At 43.8% G+C, this 19,142-nt stretch overlaps 1 pseudogene; it reads left to right on the top strand.

Moving 5' to 3' along the window:
* Positions 1-1,575: 1,575 nt before the first annotated feature.
* On the top strand, positions 1,576-16,657 carry LOC138922915 (lon protease homolog 2, peroxisomal-like; annotated as a pseudogene).
* Positions 16,658-19,142: the final 2,485 nt, after the last annotated feature.

Raw genomic sequence — 19,142 nt, forward strand, 5'->3', positions numbered from 1 at the left:
ACAACTCGGGAGACAACAGGAAAACATGCTGTTCTCTTGAACGTCTCCACTTAAGTGAGCTCGATAGGATGCTATGTCTAGAATGTGGGCGCCTGGAGACCAGTGTGCTAAGTTCTGTTGGGGTCTGTCTCCAAGGAAGTGAGGTCACTTCCTCTGAGTTCCCATACCTTGGCCCCTTCTTCAATCACACCCACCCAAAACCCCTCTGGGATCTTGGCTGCTCACCCTCCTTGCCAATGTCATCTCCATGACTGCACACAAATACCCATCACAGTGCCCCACACAGGACCTTGAGATGGAACCAGGGTTCCAGCTTGAGGACATGCAGCTGAGTTCCAACCTCTTTTTTCCTACAAGCTCTGTGTCCTGGAAATGCCATTGTGCCTCCCAGGGCCTCCTCAATCACCCAACCTGCACGATGGGGACGATGCCGGAAATAGCTCCCTCAGGACGTCCTCAGGTGTAGAAGAGACAATAGCGACAACACCTGTGGTCTGGTTTGCCTGTGTCTGATGCACACACTTAGAGATGAAAGAATGACAAGAAGGGATGGGATGTAGTGTGGAGTACCCCTCAAAACAGGCCTGGGTTCCAGCTGTGTGACCTTGAGAAAGTCACTGCCCCTCTGGGCCTCTTTTCCAGGTCTGCATAGAGGGAATGATTGGCCAACAGACAGGCAGGATCTCAGATTTTCAGCCCCTGCTTCAGAGAGACGTTGAGGCAGAAGCACCCAGCCAAGCTGTGCCCCCTTCCTGGCACACAGAATTTGTGAGATGTTAAGGATTTGTACCTTTGGGGCGCAAGCTCTTGGAGCAATGTCATCAGAGAGCGATGGCAAAAAGCACAGCCTACCAGTTCCCACCACCCGTCCCTGCCATGCCCCCATCTGCCCTCTGCTCCCTTCTCAGGCTCCTTCTCGCCACACCCCCACCTTTCTGCCCTTCTCTGGTCACACTCACTTCTTCCTGCGAGTCTCTGCACCAGTGGTGCCTTCTCCCTGACACTCAAACTATTCCCAGACACAGGCAGGCATGCCTCTCATCTTTCACTCTGCTCACAGCAAATGTCACCTCATTTCCAGCTCTGCACCTTTAAGAGGTGGAAATTAGGGGAAATTCAGATATTTCCATTCACTGGCATGAAACCTTGCATGGTCTCCTGTTTGACCTAGAATCAGACCCAAGTGCCTCGTGTCAGCCTATGTGGGGGGCAGCCTCCACCATGGCTCCTGGTGCTCACTGCCTTCTGCTGTGCACATCCTTGTGGAACCACAAGTGGTCAGGAACTGCCTTCTGAATAGAATGCAGCCAAGGTGATGGGATGGCCTGCAACCCAGGGTTAAGAACAAAAAGCCTGGCCCTTCCTTCTTACTCATTGGCTTTAGTCCCCTCCCTCTTTCTCTCCTTCTGTTTCCATCTTTCTCTCTCTCCAGTTCTTATATCTCTGGAACTGGGGGAGCAAGTGTGCATGTTTTCAGTTGTCCTATGAAGATGTTCCATAGGAGAGAATGGAGGGAATGATCGGCCAACAGACAGGCAGGAACTCAGACTTTCAGTCCAAACAAACCCCGTCAACATGCATGTGAGTGAACTTGGGAGCAAACCTTCCATGAGTCGAGCAGCAATAGAGCCGCAGCCCCTGCTTCACAGAGACATTGAGGCAGAGGCACCCAGCTAAGCTGTGCCCCATTCCTGGCACACACACTTTGTGAGATGTTAAGGATTTGTATTTTCTAGGTGCAATGTCTTAGAGCAGTGTCATCAGAGAGCGACGGGAAAAGCACAGTCTGCCAGTTCCTGCCCTCTGGCCCTGCCTGTCCCCATCTACCCTCCTCTCTCTTCTCAGGCTCCTTCCAGCTACACTGCCATCTTTCTGACATTGTCTGGTCAGACCCACTTCTTCCTGTGAGCCTCTGTGCCAGTGGTGCCTTCTCCCTGATGCTCAAACTGTTCCCAGACACAGGCAGGCGTGCCTCTCATCTGGCACCCTGCTCACAGCAAATGTCACCCCTATGATGCCTTTCAGAGCCTCCCAGGCACAGGCTCCACTGTCACAGGTCTCCCACCTGCAAGGGCATCTCATGATGTCCTCCTTCTTGGTCTCATCTGGATAAAGTGAGTCCATGAAGGAGGGCTTTCTGATTGGTGGATGAGGAGGTAGATTCTTCTGGTTTCATCAGGATCATGGCTGTCTCTTCTGGGCTGAATGTTTCCCCTCCCAAGTCCATTGTGAAAGGAAACTCTCATTCCCTTGCTTTCAAGGGTCTGGTTTCCCCAAGAACACAGGGAGACTCCCATCTCCCTGGAATGCGGCACCAGCCCCTACAACCAAAGCCTGAAAATTGGCACCCAGCTTGAAACACCACCAGATCCTGAAGTCAATTCCTGCTGAGGCCCCCCATCCATTTTGTAACCCCATAGTAACTCCTGAGCTCACCTTTCCCCTGAGACACAGCTCCCAGCCTGCCCTTGGCTTCTTACAGGAACAGTGGGATTTCCCAGAAGCACTCCCAGCCTGGGCAAGAAATGTTTTGAAATGTTCTCTATGTATTTTCCAGGACATGGGATATGGGGAGAAGTCATTTTGGTTGTGTATGTGCAAGAGTTTTGATGCAAATAGCATCTTTTGCAGACAGAGATCAAAGAGTGGGGCTACTGGGTGTAACAAGAAAATGGATACGCTGAGCCATCGTCTTCATGGTATGAAGTCTTAGAGAGCAAAGAACATGATTAAGAGAAGAGAATATGGAGCCAACATCTTATGTTCAAATTCCACCTCAATCACTTCCTAGATATTGGTAAAGGGCAAAGTACTTACCTCATTGGTGCCTCAGTTTCTTCATCTGTTGTTGGCAAGAAGGATAAGCGTACCTAATTTGTGAGGATATGGAGAGTGCTAAAGGAGTTAATGTTTCAAAACACTTGCAACATCCAGCACATTGCATGCCCTGTAGGCATACATTATAAATGAAATGTAAATGTTCCTCTGACGCTATCTGTTTGCTCCAGACAGGAGACTAGGGGCTGGAAGGATGTAGACAGCACTCCCTGAGACAGGATGAATCGATGAATGAACAACACTGTTGAAGGCATTACCAATGGCACATCCGCCTCCCTATGGACATTCCCAAGCACAATCACACCCAAGCATCCCTCCTCTGTCCTGCATCATCTTCTGGGATTCTATCCAGGAATCACGGGGGCTTCTTGAACCCTGGGACCCACACCCACCACAGGTTCTCTTCTCTCTGGAAGCAAACCCCAGGCCTTGTCCTAATGGCTGCAGCCCACAGGCTCTGAACTCAGATCCTTTTCTTCACTTGAGGGAGACGTGCCATTCCCAGAGCTGGGCACACAGAGTGTCAGCCTTGGAGGAAATGCCACCCTGGCCAGTGGCTGGTGGAAGAGCGCCGTGACGGAGTAGGATTTGGAGAGAGTCCTCCAGGTGTGGTCAGAAGGGGCCCAGCCAGGGCATTTGTCAGCAAGGTCTGGTTGGTGTACCTTGGTGGCAAAAGAGTGGTGGGGGCAGCATGTTTTAGAGTTCCTGGCATGAGACAATCCACAGGATGGTCATGAAGTCAGAATCAGCCTAATGAGGTCCAGCTCAATCCACTGTCATCTGTTCCCTGACTGGCTCACTAATCCAGGAGTGATTTACAAGGGGGATATTTGTGTTCTACCATCTTTTTGTTGATTGGCAGGAGCTAGTATTCTTTACAAAACTTGTGTGTTTTTACATAGGAAAGGATAGGTGAGTTCTGTAACAACCCTTCTTGCAAAGTTCTCACTAACGTATTGAGTCTCTAACAGAATCCACCGCTGGGAACTTCACAAAAGATCCTGACCTTTACTCTCTGGTTTTAGATCTTCCTGATTGGTAAATTTTCTTGACTCCTGGCTCCTTTCCTGAGGTTCGTCCACTTAGAACAATGTAGGACTGCAACCTCTTGCTACTTGAGAAGTAGTGGTTCAACTCTATGATGATGTTGGTCTTACTTTCTAAGTGTGTGTGTGTGTATGTATGTGTGTATGAGACTGTTTTCTGCATCTTGCCACGTGGGTCAGATTGACTCCTTTCCTTGGAAAAGTTGTCCCTAACTACTTTCTCTGGGCTTTATTTTCATGTCTTGAACAGTGCTGTCCAACAGTAGAATTTCACACTCTATCTTATGAAATGTAAACTTTTTTAAAATACTCACATTTAAAAAAGTAAAAATAAACAAGTGAAACTAATTTTAATGGTATATTTAAACCCATTATAACCAAGATATTACCATTTGTCCAGGCAATCTATATAAAAATTAATAGTGAGATAGTTCACATTTTTTTTATTGGGATCTAAAAATCCATTTACAGCACAGTCTTCATTTGCAAATTGAAATTTTCTACATATTCAGTTTCTGTGTCCCCCAAATCAGAACCTGGGCTGACTTGTTAGAGAGGAAATAAAGCAGAACAGGCATAAGTAACGATCACTGTCAATCCAGCTCAGCATGAACACTCACCACTGACAAAAAGGCTGTCCCTGAGCAGGGAGTAGAGGCCCCTCGGGGTGACACGGTGAGTCAGCTGGTTAAGCTCCCAGGAATGCTGCTGTCACCTGGTGTCTCTGTCATACTCTCCATCATGAGCCATGGGGTCAGGGTGGTAGGTGCAGACAGCTTCCACGCTGGTGGCTGCCCCATCGTCTGCAGGCCTGGGGAGAGAGGAATGTGGGGACTCTAGAGAGATGTCCTGAATCCTCTGATAATGGGGGCCAGAGGGAGGGAGGAGCAAATTGGGAGTCAGTGGGAAGAGTGAAAACTGGGGTGGTCACCAAAAGTGTTCATGACTCTCAAATGCTCAGAAAAGGGACTTCCTTGAGGGAGATCAGTCTACAGCCCAAGACAAGGGGCCCAGGCTGCTCTTCTTGAACAAGGATCCAAGCAGGGGAGGAGGCAGGAGGAGGACGAGCAGGAGAGACAGCAGGTGGGGTGCGGCTGGCTGGGACTCATCCTACCAGGAGCTGCTGGCACCAGGGTCTCATCAGGTGCTGCAGGACTCTCTCAGTGGAGTTAAATGTCGCTGAGCCCTTGCTCATGTCTGTCAAATACTGGATGTTGGAGATGGTGGAATTGAGTGTGAGGGCCTTCAGGTCGTGCCCCTTGGCTGCAAGAAGAGAGGGAGAGAGACAGCCATCCCTGAGAGCTGGCCTGAGACCAGATCAGAGTCCTGAACTCAGTATCATCTGTTGCCTTTGCTCCCAGTGGAACCACCACCCAATGCTGTGCTCATCCAAGTTGAAGCCAGCATATCTCTCAGCTCCTCCTCCCTCACCTGCCAGTAACACCAATTGCACTTACAGATTGCTCCTCAATGCATTCCTTCTGTTCATTCACATCCCAGGTAGGTCTTATCTTTTCTCACCGGAACCAACACCCTAACATGCTCACTGGATGCATTGTCTAAAGGATGTTCTCTGCCTCGAACATTAGAAGCATTTTTCTGAAATGAAGATCTCACTAGAACACTCCTGCTCTAGCATCACCCATGGCTCCCTAAGGCCTTCAGAGTTAAGTTCAAACTTCTTGACCTGGCACTCAAAGCCATTGCACATCTGGCTCCTGCTGACTCTTCAGCCTCATTGATACATTCACTCTGAGTTGGGCTTTGTGCTTCAGGCAAACCAAATTCCTGTCAATTCTCCCATACACTATGCTGTTTTTGCCTACAGGGCCATTGCTCATGCAATTTCCTCTCCCAGGAACACGCTCCACACCTTATTTCCCTATATAACTCCTACTCCTTCTAAAAGACCCCAATTGGGCAAAACTTCCTCCAGAGAGCCCTTCCCACCCAAAGGATGCCAGGTGCTTCTCCTCAAAACATCCCACCTTGTATTAGAATTTTCTGTGACTTTCACAAGACCAGGGGCTCTCTGAGGGCTGCATCAGATTGAAATATTGGTATAATCCTTGTGATCAGCATGCTTGCCCTCAAAGCAGAATTGCACACCTCGGCTTCCCACCTGCCCAGTAAGAATAGGTCAGTTGAGGTGTGGGGCTGGAGAGCTCCTCTGGGGAAGGAAGAGGGGCCCCCTAGGCCTGTGGTGTCTTCTGGTTGCTCAAGCAATGAGGAAGTAGGCAGGAACATGCTGCCCAGCTCAGGAGCTGTGGAAAGGGCTGTCGTCTGGGAGAGACAGAGACCCCACAAAGTGGATGAAGCCCCACAGGCTCATCTGCATTCCAACAGTGGCTGTCTCAGGACAACCATTCACAGGTGAGCCATAAATGTGAGTGACAGAAGGAGGGATTGTGTGAGTAGAGGGATGTTCGAGCCTGTGAGTGAGATGAACCCAAGAGAGACAGTGTGCTTGAAGAAGAGAGAGACGCAACAAAGAGATAGGTAGAGGCACAGATAGAGGGGATACCTGGATGGACAGAGGAAGAGCAGACAAATGGAGGGTCACAGGGAAAGCAGGAAGAACAAAGACAAGGAAGAGAAGTTGGAGAGATGGGAGGAAAGAGGATGGAAGGAGAGAAGAAGGACAAACAGGCGAACAGGCAGGAGGACAGTTGGACAGATTGATATCTGGACAGATGCTCGGGTGGATAGATGGAAGGAAGGAAGGAAAGAATGGAGGGAGCGAGGAAGGGAGGAACGAAGGATAGAAGGAAGAAAGGAAGGAAGGAGTCTGAGAGGAGGGAGAACTGGTAACATCACCTGCCCAAGTTCAGAGGGTGCTTTAAAGGGAGGGTAAGTCTGAGAATACAGGACCCCTAACTCCCAGGCTTGTGTCCACCTCTCACAGTGCTACCTGTTATTACTCGTAGAGATGAGCATATGGATGTAAAAGAAACCTTGAGCCCTACCCTCACAATACACAAAACTCAATTCCTGGACACTTTGACCTAAAGGGGAAAGGTAAAATAATGAAACTTCTAGAAGACAACATAAGAAAACATCCTCGGGACCACAGGGTAGAATAAACTTCTCAAAGAAGACATGCACACACACACACACACACACACACACACACACTCCATAAAAGAAATATCAGTAAACTGGGATTCATTAAAATTTAGGCTTTCGGTTCATCATCGGACACATTACAAGAGGGAATTTGCAAGTCACAGGATGCGAAGAGATTGTCCCAGTTCCAATATTCAACAAAGGATTCACGTGCAGAACACAGAAAATCTTCAGCATATTTATTAGATAAAATGCAGTGAAAGAGATACATATTCATGCTGGTTATTTTAATGAGCCACATTTATTTTACAAGGACAGTGAACAAAGCAATCTGAAAATCAGGGAGTGAAAAACGAACAGTAGATAAACAGAATCCCAGGAGGGTTTGGAAAAAGCAATAGAAGCCCCTTACATAACAGTTCATTGGCCTTAGAAAAGGAAAGTACTACTGGATTCTGTTAGGAAGTCAGAAAGATTGAAATATCTAGTGGCTTCAGTGGAAAAATAAGACAGGAAAAAATAACTATGATAGTTATTTGATTTTCCTCCAAATGACTTTATCCCTTAAAGAGCAAGGCACTTTCCTTTTCAATCATCAACACATCAAAGTTTAATTTCCCTCCATTTAGCCTTTTTCGTGGCCATAGGTTAGAAGCAGCAAAGGGGCTTAGCAGGCTGAACCAGTTTGCAGACATACTCTCTCCTGTTCCACACTGGCTCACACACGTGCAAAGTGGGCGCTTCTCACAGGGGAAAAGCCTGCAGGGCTGAGGGGCAGCCACCCCTTGGACCCTGTTTGTTTGCACCATTGGAAATTTCTCCTGAGTCCCTACTCAAAAAGGAAGTGGGTGGGGGGTAGAATAAGAAGGCCATATATTTGAAGGAAATAGAAGAAAATATTTCATTGAGAGTAATAAATATTGCTTTTCAGAAGTCATGTGTATGTTGAAAGTCTACGTCTTAAGGTACCACAATGAAACAATGTACACCTCATCTTCTCCCTCTTTTATCTGAGCATAAAGTTAAAATCCATGAAATTCCTAAGCTTAAAAAAACACACAAAAATCACAAGGAAAGTTTTGGAGGTCATGGATGTGTTCAGCACTTGGTTGTGGTGACGATATGATGGGTGTATGCATATGTCCAAACTAATCAATACACATATAGAAAACGTGTGCATTTTTTGTCTATTACTCATACCTCAACAGAGATAAAAATTAAAATAAATTCCTGTTTACTTTTTGAGGATGTATAAAAATCAAAATTTCTAATAAAATTCAGATTGTTAATTTCTGAACGTAAATAGCATTCCTGCTTTGATGGGTGACCCCACAACTCTCAAAAAAAATCAAGAGCAGTTGCTACTGTCAAGCTCAGTGGAAGTTATTTTCAACACCTCACCCCCTTCTTTACACCTCATTATTTAAAAACCAAGGAAATAGTCTTCAGCTTTTAAAATGAAGGAGTAAATGAGTCAGCTTGACATTATACTTTATTCAAGATTTAATGTTAAGTAAAGGAAATAACTGAGCATGGGCAGAATCCCTTCCATAACTCATCTTTTCTCCTATGCTGATAATAAAAATGACACTCTAATGAAACATAGTTTGCATGATATATTCTCAAGTAAATATACTTCACTGCTGGAGATTTGATTTCTTTTTTTCTTTTTTTAATCAATAATTTACACAAAAAAATCAATTTAGGAGATAAAAAGTATTGCTATTTAGAATTACTTCCTGATTGTAAATTACTAGAAGTGTAACATGAAGTCAACGCTAAGGACGTTTTAAGTCCTTTAATTCATTTTGCCAAATTTCTTTTTTAGAAAATAATGTTAATATAGGACTTTAAGTTTGAGAAACCTGTTTCATGACACCCTAATCTGTTGAAGGATAATTTTGAGATTCTTATTCAATTTCTTCCTATTCATCTATAAAACTTATTTGGCGTCTTTCATCTTTTTAACATTTTCATCTTTTTAACTTTCGAAGGTTTAACTTTCCAAGAGACGATTTTTTAATGACGAGCTAACTGATGAATTTGTGCACCGACTGTTATTTTGAGACTGAATATACAAATGGACAAAGGCCAGATCACATATGACAGTATAACTCTGACCCCCAACGTGGGGAGCAAACATCCCAAGAAGCCAAGTCACAGCCCCTGCAGCATTCAGCACAGAACAGTCAGCACTTGGTCAGTAACTGCCAGTTTCCAAAACTCTCGTTCTGCTTTCAACACAGGACCGCCAGAGAAAGCCACATATGCTCCCTAAACCATCGCATAGGATGCCTGCCTTCTACTTAGTGACCTCCAGCTTCCCCATGTTAACAACTTCCAATCAGGCCACCCCTCCCCCACTCCCCTGACCTCTGCCACCCTCTCCCCTCCCTTTCCCTTCTCTCCTCTTCTTGTACATGCAACAATACTCTCCTGTTGCATTACAGTCTCTGCAATATTTTTAATGTGTGATAGAGTAGTTCCTCCCTCATAGTTCTTCCTGGTCCATATTTTCCTAGCTTAGCTTATGCGTTTATTTTTTCCATGTAGGATCATTTATCTAACTCAACAGAAAAGCTTGTTAAAATTTTTATTGGCATTATATTCAATTTATAAAGTAATGGGACTGACCATTTAATGAAACTTCCTAACTTAGAACATAGACTGACTTTCCATTTGCCAACTATTTTTAATTGAAATTTATAGTGAGATCATTGTAGATTCCACACTGTTGTAAGGAATAACTCCAAAAGTTTACCCAGTTCCTTACAATGATAACATTCTGCAAAACTATAGGACGATACCACAGCCAGCTTGTTGGCATTGATACAATCCACTATCTTATTCAGATTTCTCCAGTTTTACTTGTACTAATTTGCTCCTGTGTATTTAGTTCTGTACAGTTTTATCAGATGTGCAAGTTTGTGTATCCATCACATCTAAAATAATGACTAGTTTTATCACCACAAGGTATTCTTGTATTGCCTGTTAAAAAATAAACGGATGTTACTTTTTAGAGCAATTTTACGTTTACAGCAAAATTTAATGAAATATACAGTGTTCTCATGTAGTCCCTGCCCCCACATATGCATAACCTTTCTGTTGTCAATACCCCTCATCAGAGTAGTATACTTTTCACAATTGATGAACATACATAGGCACACCATTATCACTCAATGTCCATAATTTACATTAAGGTTCACTCTTGGTGTCAGAGATCACTAGGGTATAACTCTGTGGCCCATTTCTGGATTCTCTACTCTATTCCATTGATTTATGTAGCTGTCCTACAATGAAAATGATGATGCAGTGATTACACTATCTACAAGGCAATACTAAATATTGTTAAAGTGTTTACTGCCTCATTATTATTCCAGTCATGGTTGTTTTAGCTACTCTCAGCTATGTGCCTTTCTATATAAATTTTAGAAAAAGGTGTCTCTGTCTACAAACTGTGGTGGAATTTTTATTAGAATAAGATTAGACATTTAGATCAATTTGGGGATAATTGAGACCTGTACTCATTATTCTATCCAGTAACATGGTGAGGACTGCAGAATTCTCAGCACATAACAACTCCTTCCAAACCCCCACACCAGGAGGAGACTCAACCAAACTGGCGTGGCTTCTAGCAGCATAAGGCTGTGTAACCGGAATATCTCCAGCCCACCATTAAAATGCCTTCCTGAGAGCTCAAAGCTGACAGAAAAATTTGCTATTTATTTTAGTCAACACCCAATTATAGGCCTCTGATCCCCCTTCTTAGAGTATTTACTAAAGAGGGCTTACAACTGTCGATATGTATCTCTCACAATTCTCTAAAGGACCCAAGAGCCACTCCTTTGAAATACGATCATTAAGACAGATAGAGACACTTTCTTTCAACTTCTGAGTGATAGAATCCTAACTTTGATAACTGCAAAGTAACAAACACAGTGGGTCTAATCACAGTTACACTGACCAACCTTTGTACTTTTTCACTTCTTTGACTCTACAGAGCCCCTGAACCCTCCTCCTTCATTCCCTCTTTAAAATTCTAAATTCACCTCTGTACAAATCTGAGCGCATCTCAGCTTCTGTGAGCCGTTACTGAATAAAATCTGCTTTCACCACTTTAACTAATTTCTGCTGCATTTGTCTTTGACAATAGTAAGTCTCTCAATTTATTTGCATCTTCTTTAATTACCCTAATCGGTATTTTATAATTTTCAGCATCAGATCCTGTACACATGTTCTTGAATATATGCCTGAATATTTCATGTTCTTCGGAGTGGTTTCAAATAATACAGCATTTTCAAGTTTATCATCTGCAGGTTCATCATTTGTTGTAGAAATAAAATTGTATTTTGTGTGTTGATCTTGTACTTGGTGAACTTTTTGTACTCATGTATTAGTTCTGATTTTTTTTTTTTGTAGATTCCCAGAGTTTTTTTTACACAGACAACAATGAAACTAGGAATGGTTATATTTTTTCCTTTCTAAACTCTATGGCTTTTATTTCCTTTACTTCTGTTATTGCCAGAAGCTTCAGTATTTTGTTGAATAAGAATAGTGAAAGTGGTATTGCTTTCCTTGTTCCTTATTATGGGGAGAATCATTTAGTCTTCCCCTGTTAAGCATGATGTCAACTGTGCATTTTCTGTAGATGACCTTCAACAAGTGAAAGTAGTTTCCATCTATTTCAAACTTGCTAGAAAATTTTATGACAAACAGGAGTTGGATTTTATCAAATGTTTTCTCTACATCTCTTGCTTATTAACAAGTCTTGCCCTTAAATAGACAGCTAGTTATTTCTCTGGCAAAAATTGGTTTATCTGGGATTAGCAAAGAATAGCCATTTGGAGTGTGCAACCATGGCAAGCCATGCAGGAGCACCCAGCAAGGAAGAGAGGAGAAGCTCTTTTATCTCAGAGTGGGGAAAACTGTGGGGGCTATTGGACACAGTCTTGAGGGCAGTGGCTTTTCATCGGCAGAGTTGTGACAATCTGTCCTTGGCTTAGTTTCTGACTGGTCAGGAAGAGAAAGTCTTTATTCTTCCTGTTGCACTGCGCTTTTGACGTAGGGCATGAGAACGCTCTCTATTAGCCTTCCAACACTATTTCAACTACGTTTCCGTTTATTGACTTTCACATGTCCCCATTTTGATTGCGATCTTTCTCTGAAAGCACTGTTGATCTGCAGTCAGATTTTTCCACTTTCAGTAGCCTCTCATCCCTCGATGCCAGGAAGGACCTTCTCTGGGAGTCATGTCCCAGGTTGGAGGAAAAACACACAGATTGGAAACCTATTGCGGCCACATTTGAGGAACACGGAGTGAGAGGAGGGAGAACTCTCTGGCACTTTTTACCTGAAGTTTGCATGTTATCAAGATCATAGGCATTGGAGATGATCTGAAGTGTCATGTCATCCTCAAAGGTTTGGCAGACAAACTTCCAAGAGACCTGGTCCAGACACCTTGGAAACCTTCGCATCAGATACTGTCTGCTTCCATTTGGAGAAATCTTTATTTTTAAGTCACCAAATGATGTCCAGTTCCCCTCAGGGTTTGTGCTTTCTTCAGGTGTGTTGCATGAATCCAAGTCTTGAGTTTTGTGGCAAAAAGCTTGGCTAGCAGCACGCAATCGAGGAAAGTACTATCATCTTGGTTGAGTTTTGTTAGTTTGAAATTTTTGGTAAATTGTTCCTTGTTTTCAAGTTGTTAAATTTATGAGAATGGAGCTGTTTATGTTATTTTCAATGGCTGAAGAACCTGCAGTGATCTATCCCTCTAGTGTGTCTCAGGCCTTTGAGGGTGAAGAGGCTTCCCCAAAACTTCTTGAGGCAGAACCCTGTTTGCTGTTGGCCCCTAACATCTTGAGTGCATCTGGGTTGGGGAGGAGACAGAGACTTCCAAGAACAAGTTGGTTCTTCTTGAAGGAATGCTGAAGATCCCCAAAGTATGGTACTTTGACATACAAATTATTTTGAGCCAAAAGCAATCGAGAGCCAGCAGATGCAGGAAAAACTCTTGATCTCCACCTTGACTGCTTTAAATGAAGGATAGACTTCCTCTTTGGAAAGGAAATTTATGTTTATAAAGGAAATTTCCATTAGTAAAAGCATCTGCACCAGAAAGAGAATGACTCTTAGAGACTTTGTTTTTGAGGAAGATTAGCCCTGAGCTAACATTCCCCACCAACCCTCCTCTTTTTGCTTAAAAAGATTGGCCCTGAGCTAACATCCATGCTCATCCTCCTCTACTTTATACGTGGGATGCCTGCCACAGCATGGCTCGATAAGTGTTGTGTAGGTCCGCACCTGGGATCTGAACTGGTGAACCCCAGGCCATCAAAGAAGAATGTGTGAATTTAACGCGTGTGCCACCAGGCCAGCCCCTAGAGATTTTTTTTTTTGAGGAAGATTAGCCCTGAGCTAACTGCTGCCAATCCTCCTCTTTTTGCTGAGGAAGACTGGCCCTGAGCTAGCATCCACGCCCATCTTCCTCTGCTTTATATGTGGGACACCTGCCACAGCATGGCGTGCCAAGTAGTGCCCTGTCTGCACCTGGGATCAGAACTGGGGAACCCCATGCCACCGAAGTGGAACGTGACACTTAACCAGTGAACCACCAGGCCAACCCCTAGAGAATTTTTTTAACTGAGAGATTTTTCTGCACAACAAGGCAAGTTTTATTTATTATACATTTTCTCCCCTCATCTTCCCATAATTTTTCTTCAGCCACTTCCTGCTGCTGTTCACCCAGATGGCTTCCTGCTTCCAAGCTCCCCCATGTGCACCCAGTGTGGACTGGACTTGCAACTGGCAGCTGGTGTGGAGATGCCTGCTCGAGGGCTGCAGAGCACCATCCTAAGTCTCATCCCCAGCATGACCTACCTGGCCAGCAATACTCAGGATCTGCCACCACTGCACAGGATTGGGGCAGCTGCACTGATGATTCAGATTGTGGGCAGTACCCAGCCCAATTCCCACTCACTTTTGTTGACCACACGCCTGTGCTGTTTGCAGATGGTACGGATTTAAAAGATAAGTCATATCCTGTCATTAAAGTGGAACTGTTGGGCTGCCTTGAGGAATTTTTCAACACCTGTAAAACTAAAGAGAAGCTAGGAGAATTATCAGAAGAGTTCTACAAAAATGAACTACTATTGATTGAAATGTTGAATATACATGTCCCTGCAGTTGCTAAATTGAGATGTCTTTTAGACAGTTCTCCTAGGGAAGATTTACTAGACATTCTGACATCACTTATCCAAACAAGCAACAAAAATGCTCCAAATTCTAGATACTGTGACTCTGGAGGAACTGTCCAAGATGATACCACTGCTGGTGAAACAAAAGCAAGAATTGAAATTGCTTTAAAAAAACAGAAAACTTGGGGCCAGCCTGGTGGCACAGTGGTTAGGTTTGAATGTTCTCCTTCAGTGGCCCAAGGTTCACCAGTTCAGATCCTGGGTGCAGACCTACGCACCACTCATCAAGCCATGCTGTGGCAGGAGTCCCACATATAAATTAGAGGAAGATGGGCATGGATGTTAGCACAAGGCCAGTCATCCTCAGCGAAAAGAGGAGGATTGGTGGCAGATGTTAATGAGGGCTAATCTTCCTAAAAATATAATAATAATAATAATAAAACAGAAAAAGCGAGAAGGATGATAATAAATGCATTATATGAATATGCCTCAATATGATTTCACACATCCTAGGTACTTTATTTTTTTTTTATTTTTTGAGGAAGATTAGTCATGAGCTAACATCTGCTACCAATCGTCCTCTTTTTGCTGAGGAAGACTGGCCCTGAGCCAACCTTCGTGCCCATCTTCCTCCACTTTATATGTGGGATGCCTACCACAACATGGCTTGCCAAGCGATGCCCAGGATCCGAACCTGCAAACCCTGTGCTGCTGAAGCGGAACGTGGACACTTAACTGCTACACCACTGGGCTGGCCCGCATCCTGGGTACTTTAAAAGATGAACATGAGGAAGAAGATAATTATGATATTGTCATGCTAGAAAAAAGGTGAGCATCCAATATGTCAGAAGAAGCCCATTAGGTCTGTGTCAAAAAGAGAAAAAGACTAAAAAGATGCTGCAAGCAATGCCAGAATATGTTCAGATAAGAAATTATTTAGAATTTATGGTGGAACTTTCTGGAACAAAAGTACAACTGACAATCCAGACATTCAAGAAGCCTAAATTCTTCTGAATAACAAGCATTTTGCCTTGAAAAATTGAAGGACAGAATTTTGGAATATTAGGCTGTCAAACAGCTGAAAACCAATCTGAAGGGCCCATTCTTTGCTTTGCTGACCCTCCTAGAGTTGGCAAAACAATGTGTGAAAGTCTGTGGCCAAGACTCCAGATCAAAATTTCCACAAGATTGTATTTGGATGAGAACGTGAATAGTCTGACATTTGAGGACACAGGCACACCTATGTTGGCAGTACACCTGGTCATACAATCAATGACTTGAAGACCATTGAGGTTAACAATCTGGTGTTTCTATTAGATGAGGTTGAAAAATTAGAAAAAATTGTGTCCAAGTGATTCTGCAGCAGCTCTGCTTGAGGTAGTGGATCATGAACAAAACCATAGCTTCACAAATCATTCTCTAAATGTGGGCTTTAACCTCTCCCAAGTTATTTTAATAACTATCGCCAATACGACTGCTACTACTCCACCTGTTCTCTTGGACAGATGAGGACATTCAGGTGCCAGGGTATACACAAGAGAAGATAGATTGCCAGCCAGCAATTGATCCCAAAGCAACTGGAACAACATGGGCTGAGTCCTCAGCAGATTCAGATCTCTCAGGTTACTCCTCTTCATATCTTCACCAGGTGTACCAGAGAGGCAGGGGGTCATTCTCTGGATAGCTGGTTTGGGGCCATTTGCCCAGCTGTTGCTGTGAAGGTGGGAAAAGAACAATATAAGGAAGTCAAGTTGGACCATTTTGATGTGAATGAGAAAGAAATTTACAGAGAAAACATCTTAGAAGACACAAAATCTGAATCTATCAATGACAGCAGTTACTTGGCCCTACCACCTGAAACGCCAATTTTGATTGATTTCTATGCTCCAAAAGACATCTTTGGGCTCCAGATATATAAAATGGGCATTTGAGTCAACCAGGAATGGCAATAAGTTTGGCTTGGACTCCCTTAGGTGGAGAAGTCATATTTGGGGAGGCAAGTTGAATGGATGGTGAAGGTCATTTAACTCTAACTGCTCAGCTAGGGGATATCATGAGAAGAGTCTGCCCATCTTGCTATTAGCAGGCTCTGCAGCAATGCCAAGAAATACCATCTGCCCTGTGCTTCTGGAAGTTTTTATCTTAACAACACAGACATCCATGTGCATTTTCCAGCTGGAGCTGTCACAAAAGATAGACCCCCTGCTGGAGTTATCACAGTGACTTGTCTTGCCTCACCTTTTAGTGGGCTGCTTTTACATTCAAATGTAGTTATGACTGGAGAAATTTCAGAGGGGTCTTGATCTTCCAGTGAATTAAGGAAAAAGTGCTGGCAGCACACAGAGCAGGATAGAAGTGAATCATCATTTCTCAGAGGAATGAAAAAGACCTTGAAGAAATCCCAGGTGACATACGATAGCATTGAAGTTTTGTCACAGCAAACTGCCTGGATGAAGCTTTTGATGCTGTCTTTACTGTCAAGACCTACCTGCTCTCTTAAATAGTGTTTTGTAGGCCCAAATCTCAACTTTACAGAATTTTCAGTTATGACGTGCCAACAGCACTGACAAAATTGATTTTATTCACAGCAGTAGGGGTAAGTAAACTGTCTCTAATTTGTGAACACAATCACAAGAATGATTATGAACCTCACTCAAGTGGCAGTTAGTGTTTATTAGAGAAACATTAATTTAATAAATTGGTAAAAATTGAAAAAAATCTGAATCATCTGGCTACCTTCTTGAGTCTTATATTTTATGAAATTCAAGCCATAGTTAAATTACTGTGTAATCAATTTATTTTCTTTTGTTAATTTGTCTCACGCAAACTTAATCTTCAGAGCAGCCACAGAACCTAAAAACCTAGGAGGAAGTCATTTTGTCTCCTCCAGTGGGCAAAGTCCCTCTTGCTGCTGCCCAGCAGGCTTGGTACCTCCAGGGGAAGGAGGAAAGTCTCATGGGTGACAGGGAAGGAGAATCTTCTCTTTGTTTCCTTTGTTAGTGACACTTTCCAAAGACCCCCTTGGGAGTGTTGCTGTGCTGATTTGGAACAATTCCTAAGACTCATTGCATCTGGAGGGGGACAAGCCTACCTGGGCTGAGTTCTGTTGGCAGATCAGGATCTGAGATTACTGAATCTGGGTCTCCTTCTAAAGTTGGGGGATAAGACACCCTGTCACTGTGTTGTTCCTCCAGTCCTGAAGTCCCAAGTCAGTTTGCCTTCTTCTTACCACCTTTCAGAGTTCTCACTAAATTTCTTCTTTTATGATTGTCCAGGTTTTATGGTTGAACTTAGCAGAGAGGACCATCTTGTCTCTGTGTTTGTTATGCATTTATAGGTTATTTTGTACTTTTCTGCATAGAGGTCCAGGTCATTTCTTGGTAACCTTTTTTAGTTTATCTTTCCTTATTTCTATTGTAAATCAAGTCTACTCATCTATTATATGCTGTGGCTACTGTTTGCTACATGAAAGCTACTGACTTTTGCACGTTAGTTTGACATCCTGCTACGTCATTGGATGTTTTACCTGTTGGCATTAGTTTTCACATTGATTCTCTGTGATTTGCCATGTTTAATATCACATCATTTTTAAATGGAGCACATATAGGAGAGTTCGCCAGCCAAGGGGAAGCAGGCCTGTCATAAGGAGTCACATACAGTTCACACCTTCCTCTGTTTCCTTCACTTGTCCTCTGTGGTGTTTTTACACCCTTCAAGAGAAGGCTGAGCAGTTGCTGCGTACAATTCATTCTTTCATGGAAGAGGGGCACAGTCAATTACTTCTTGAGCCAGGAGGGCCACGTTTGTATGGAAAAGGGAGAGCCCTCCACTAAGTCCCTGGGGGATGGGAGGGAAGGGGTCTGGCAAGGGGTGGCCCAGAAGATTGTGCAGGTGGCTATGGTTGCTGACTGAATACTGTGCTTATAGCGAGTTTGAACCAGACTGGAACAGCTGGCTTGCAAAGATCCAACAACAGGAAAATCCCCCCACCTATGTATCACCTTTCTCCCCCACTTCCCATTATGCCTTAGTTGATTTCATAGCCAGATTATAAGGAAGACAGAGTTGTAGTCTGCAGAATGGACTTTGAAGCAGTGTCTCCTGCTTGTTATCATACTATCTTTGTCCTGTGATGTGAGAGAGGCCAGGACAACCAGATGTTAAGCTGCTATGTGAGGTCAGAGAGCCTGTGTGGGGGGTTAGGGTCTGCCTTCTCCACTGTCTCTGTTTGGGTGTGTTTCTGAGACTAGTTTTTAAGTTGATTATGGGAGAGAAGCTTATATAAGATGCTTACCACCCTGCATTCACCCTCCCCTCAAAACTTGAGGGAATCTTTGGTTCTTCAGAGAAGCTTTGAGGAAGAGTGAAACAAGACCATAGACAAGATTTGCATTTGGAGCTGTGCTGGAGTATACACTGAATAGTTTCCAGGTTTGTGGTGAGTTCTCCTTCCTTAGCATAGGAAAGAACTTGTCTAGTGTCCCGGCATATTTGGGGCCGTTATCACCAGCTTCCCCTGGTGAGCGATCAGAGAGACCTTCTCCTTATGACCAAGACATTCCCAGCTCTGAACTGTTTCTACAGTAGGCCCCAAAGCAGCAAATTGTTGACATTGCAGAATTTCTGCATTCCACAGTTTCCCTGTCTGCACGTCTACCTTGTACTGGGGGCTGTGATCTTTTCCAACCTGTCAAAGGATGCTTTCCTTGGTGTAAGTCCATTCAGCTGCTATAACAAAAATTCGCAGACTGGGTGGCTTAAATAACAAAAATTTACTTCTCACGGTTTTGGGTGCTAAAACTACAAGATCAGGTCCTGCAGATCTGATGTCTGGTGAGGGTTCATCGATGACCATAGTCTTGTGTCCTCACATGGTGGAAGGGGTAAGGGAGCTTTCTGGCATCTCATTTACAACAACATTAATCCCTTTTAAGAGTTGCCTCCTTATGACATAATCATCTACAAAAGTGCCTAGTGTCTCCCAATAGCATTATATTGG

The sequence above is a fragment of the Equus caballus genome, unplaced genomic scaffold, assembly GCF_041296265.1.
Source record: "Equus caballus isolate H_3958 breed thoroughbred unplaced genomic scaffold, TB-T2T haplotype1-0000019, whole genome shotgun sequence".
Taxonomy (NCBI): domain Eukaryota; kingdom Metazoa; phylum Chordata; class Mammalia; order Perissodactyla; family Equidae; genus Equus; species Equus caballus.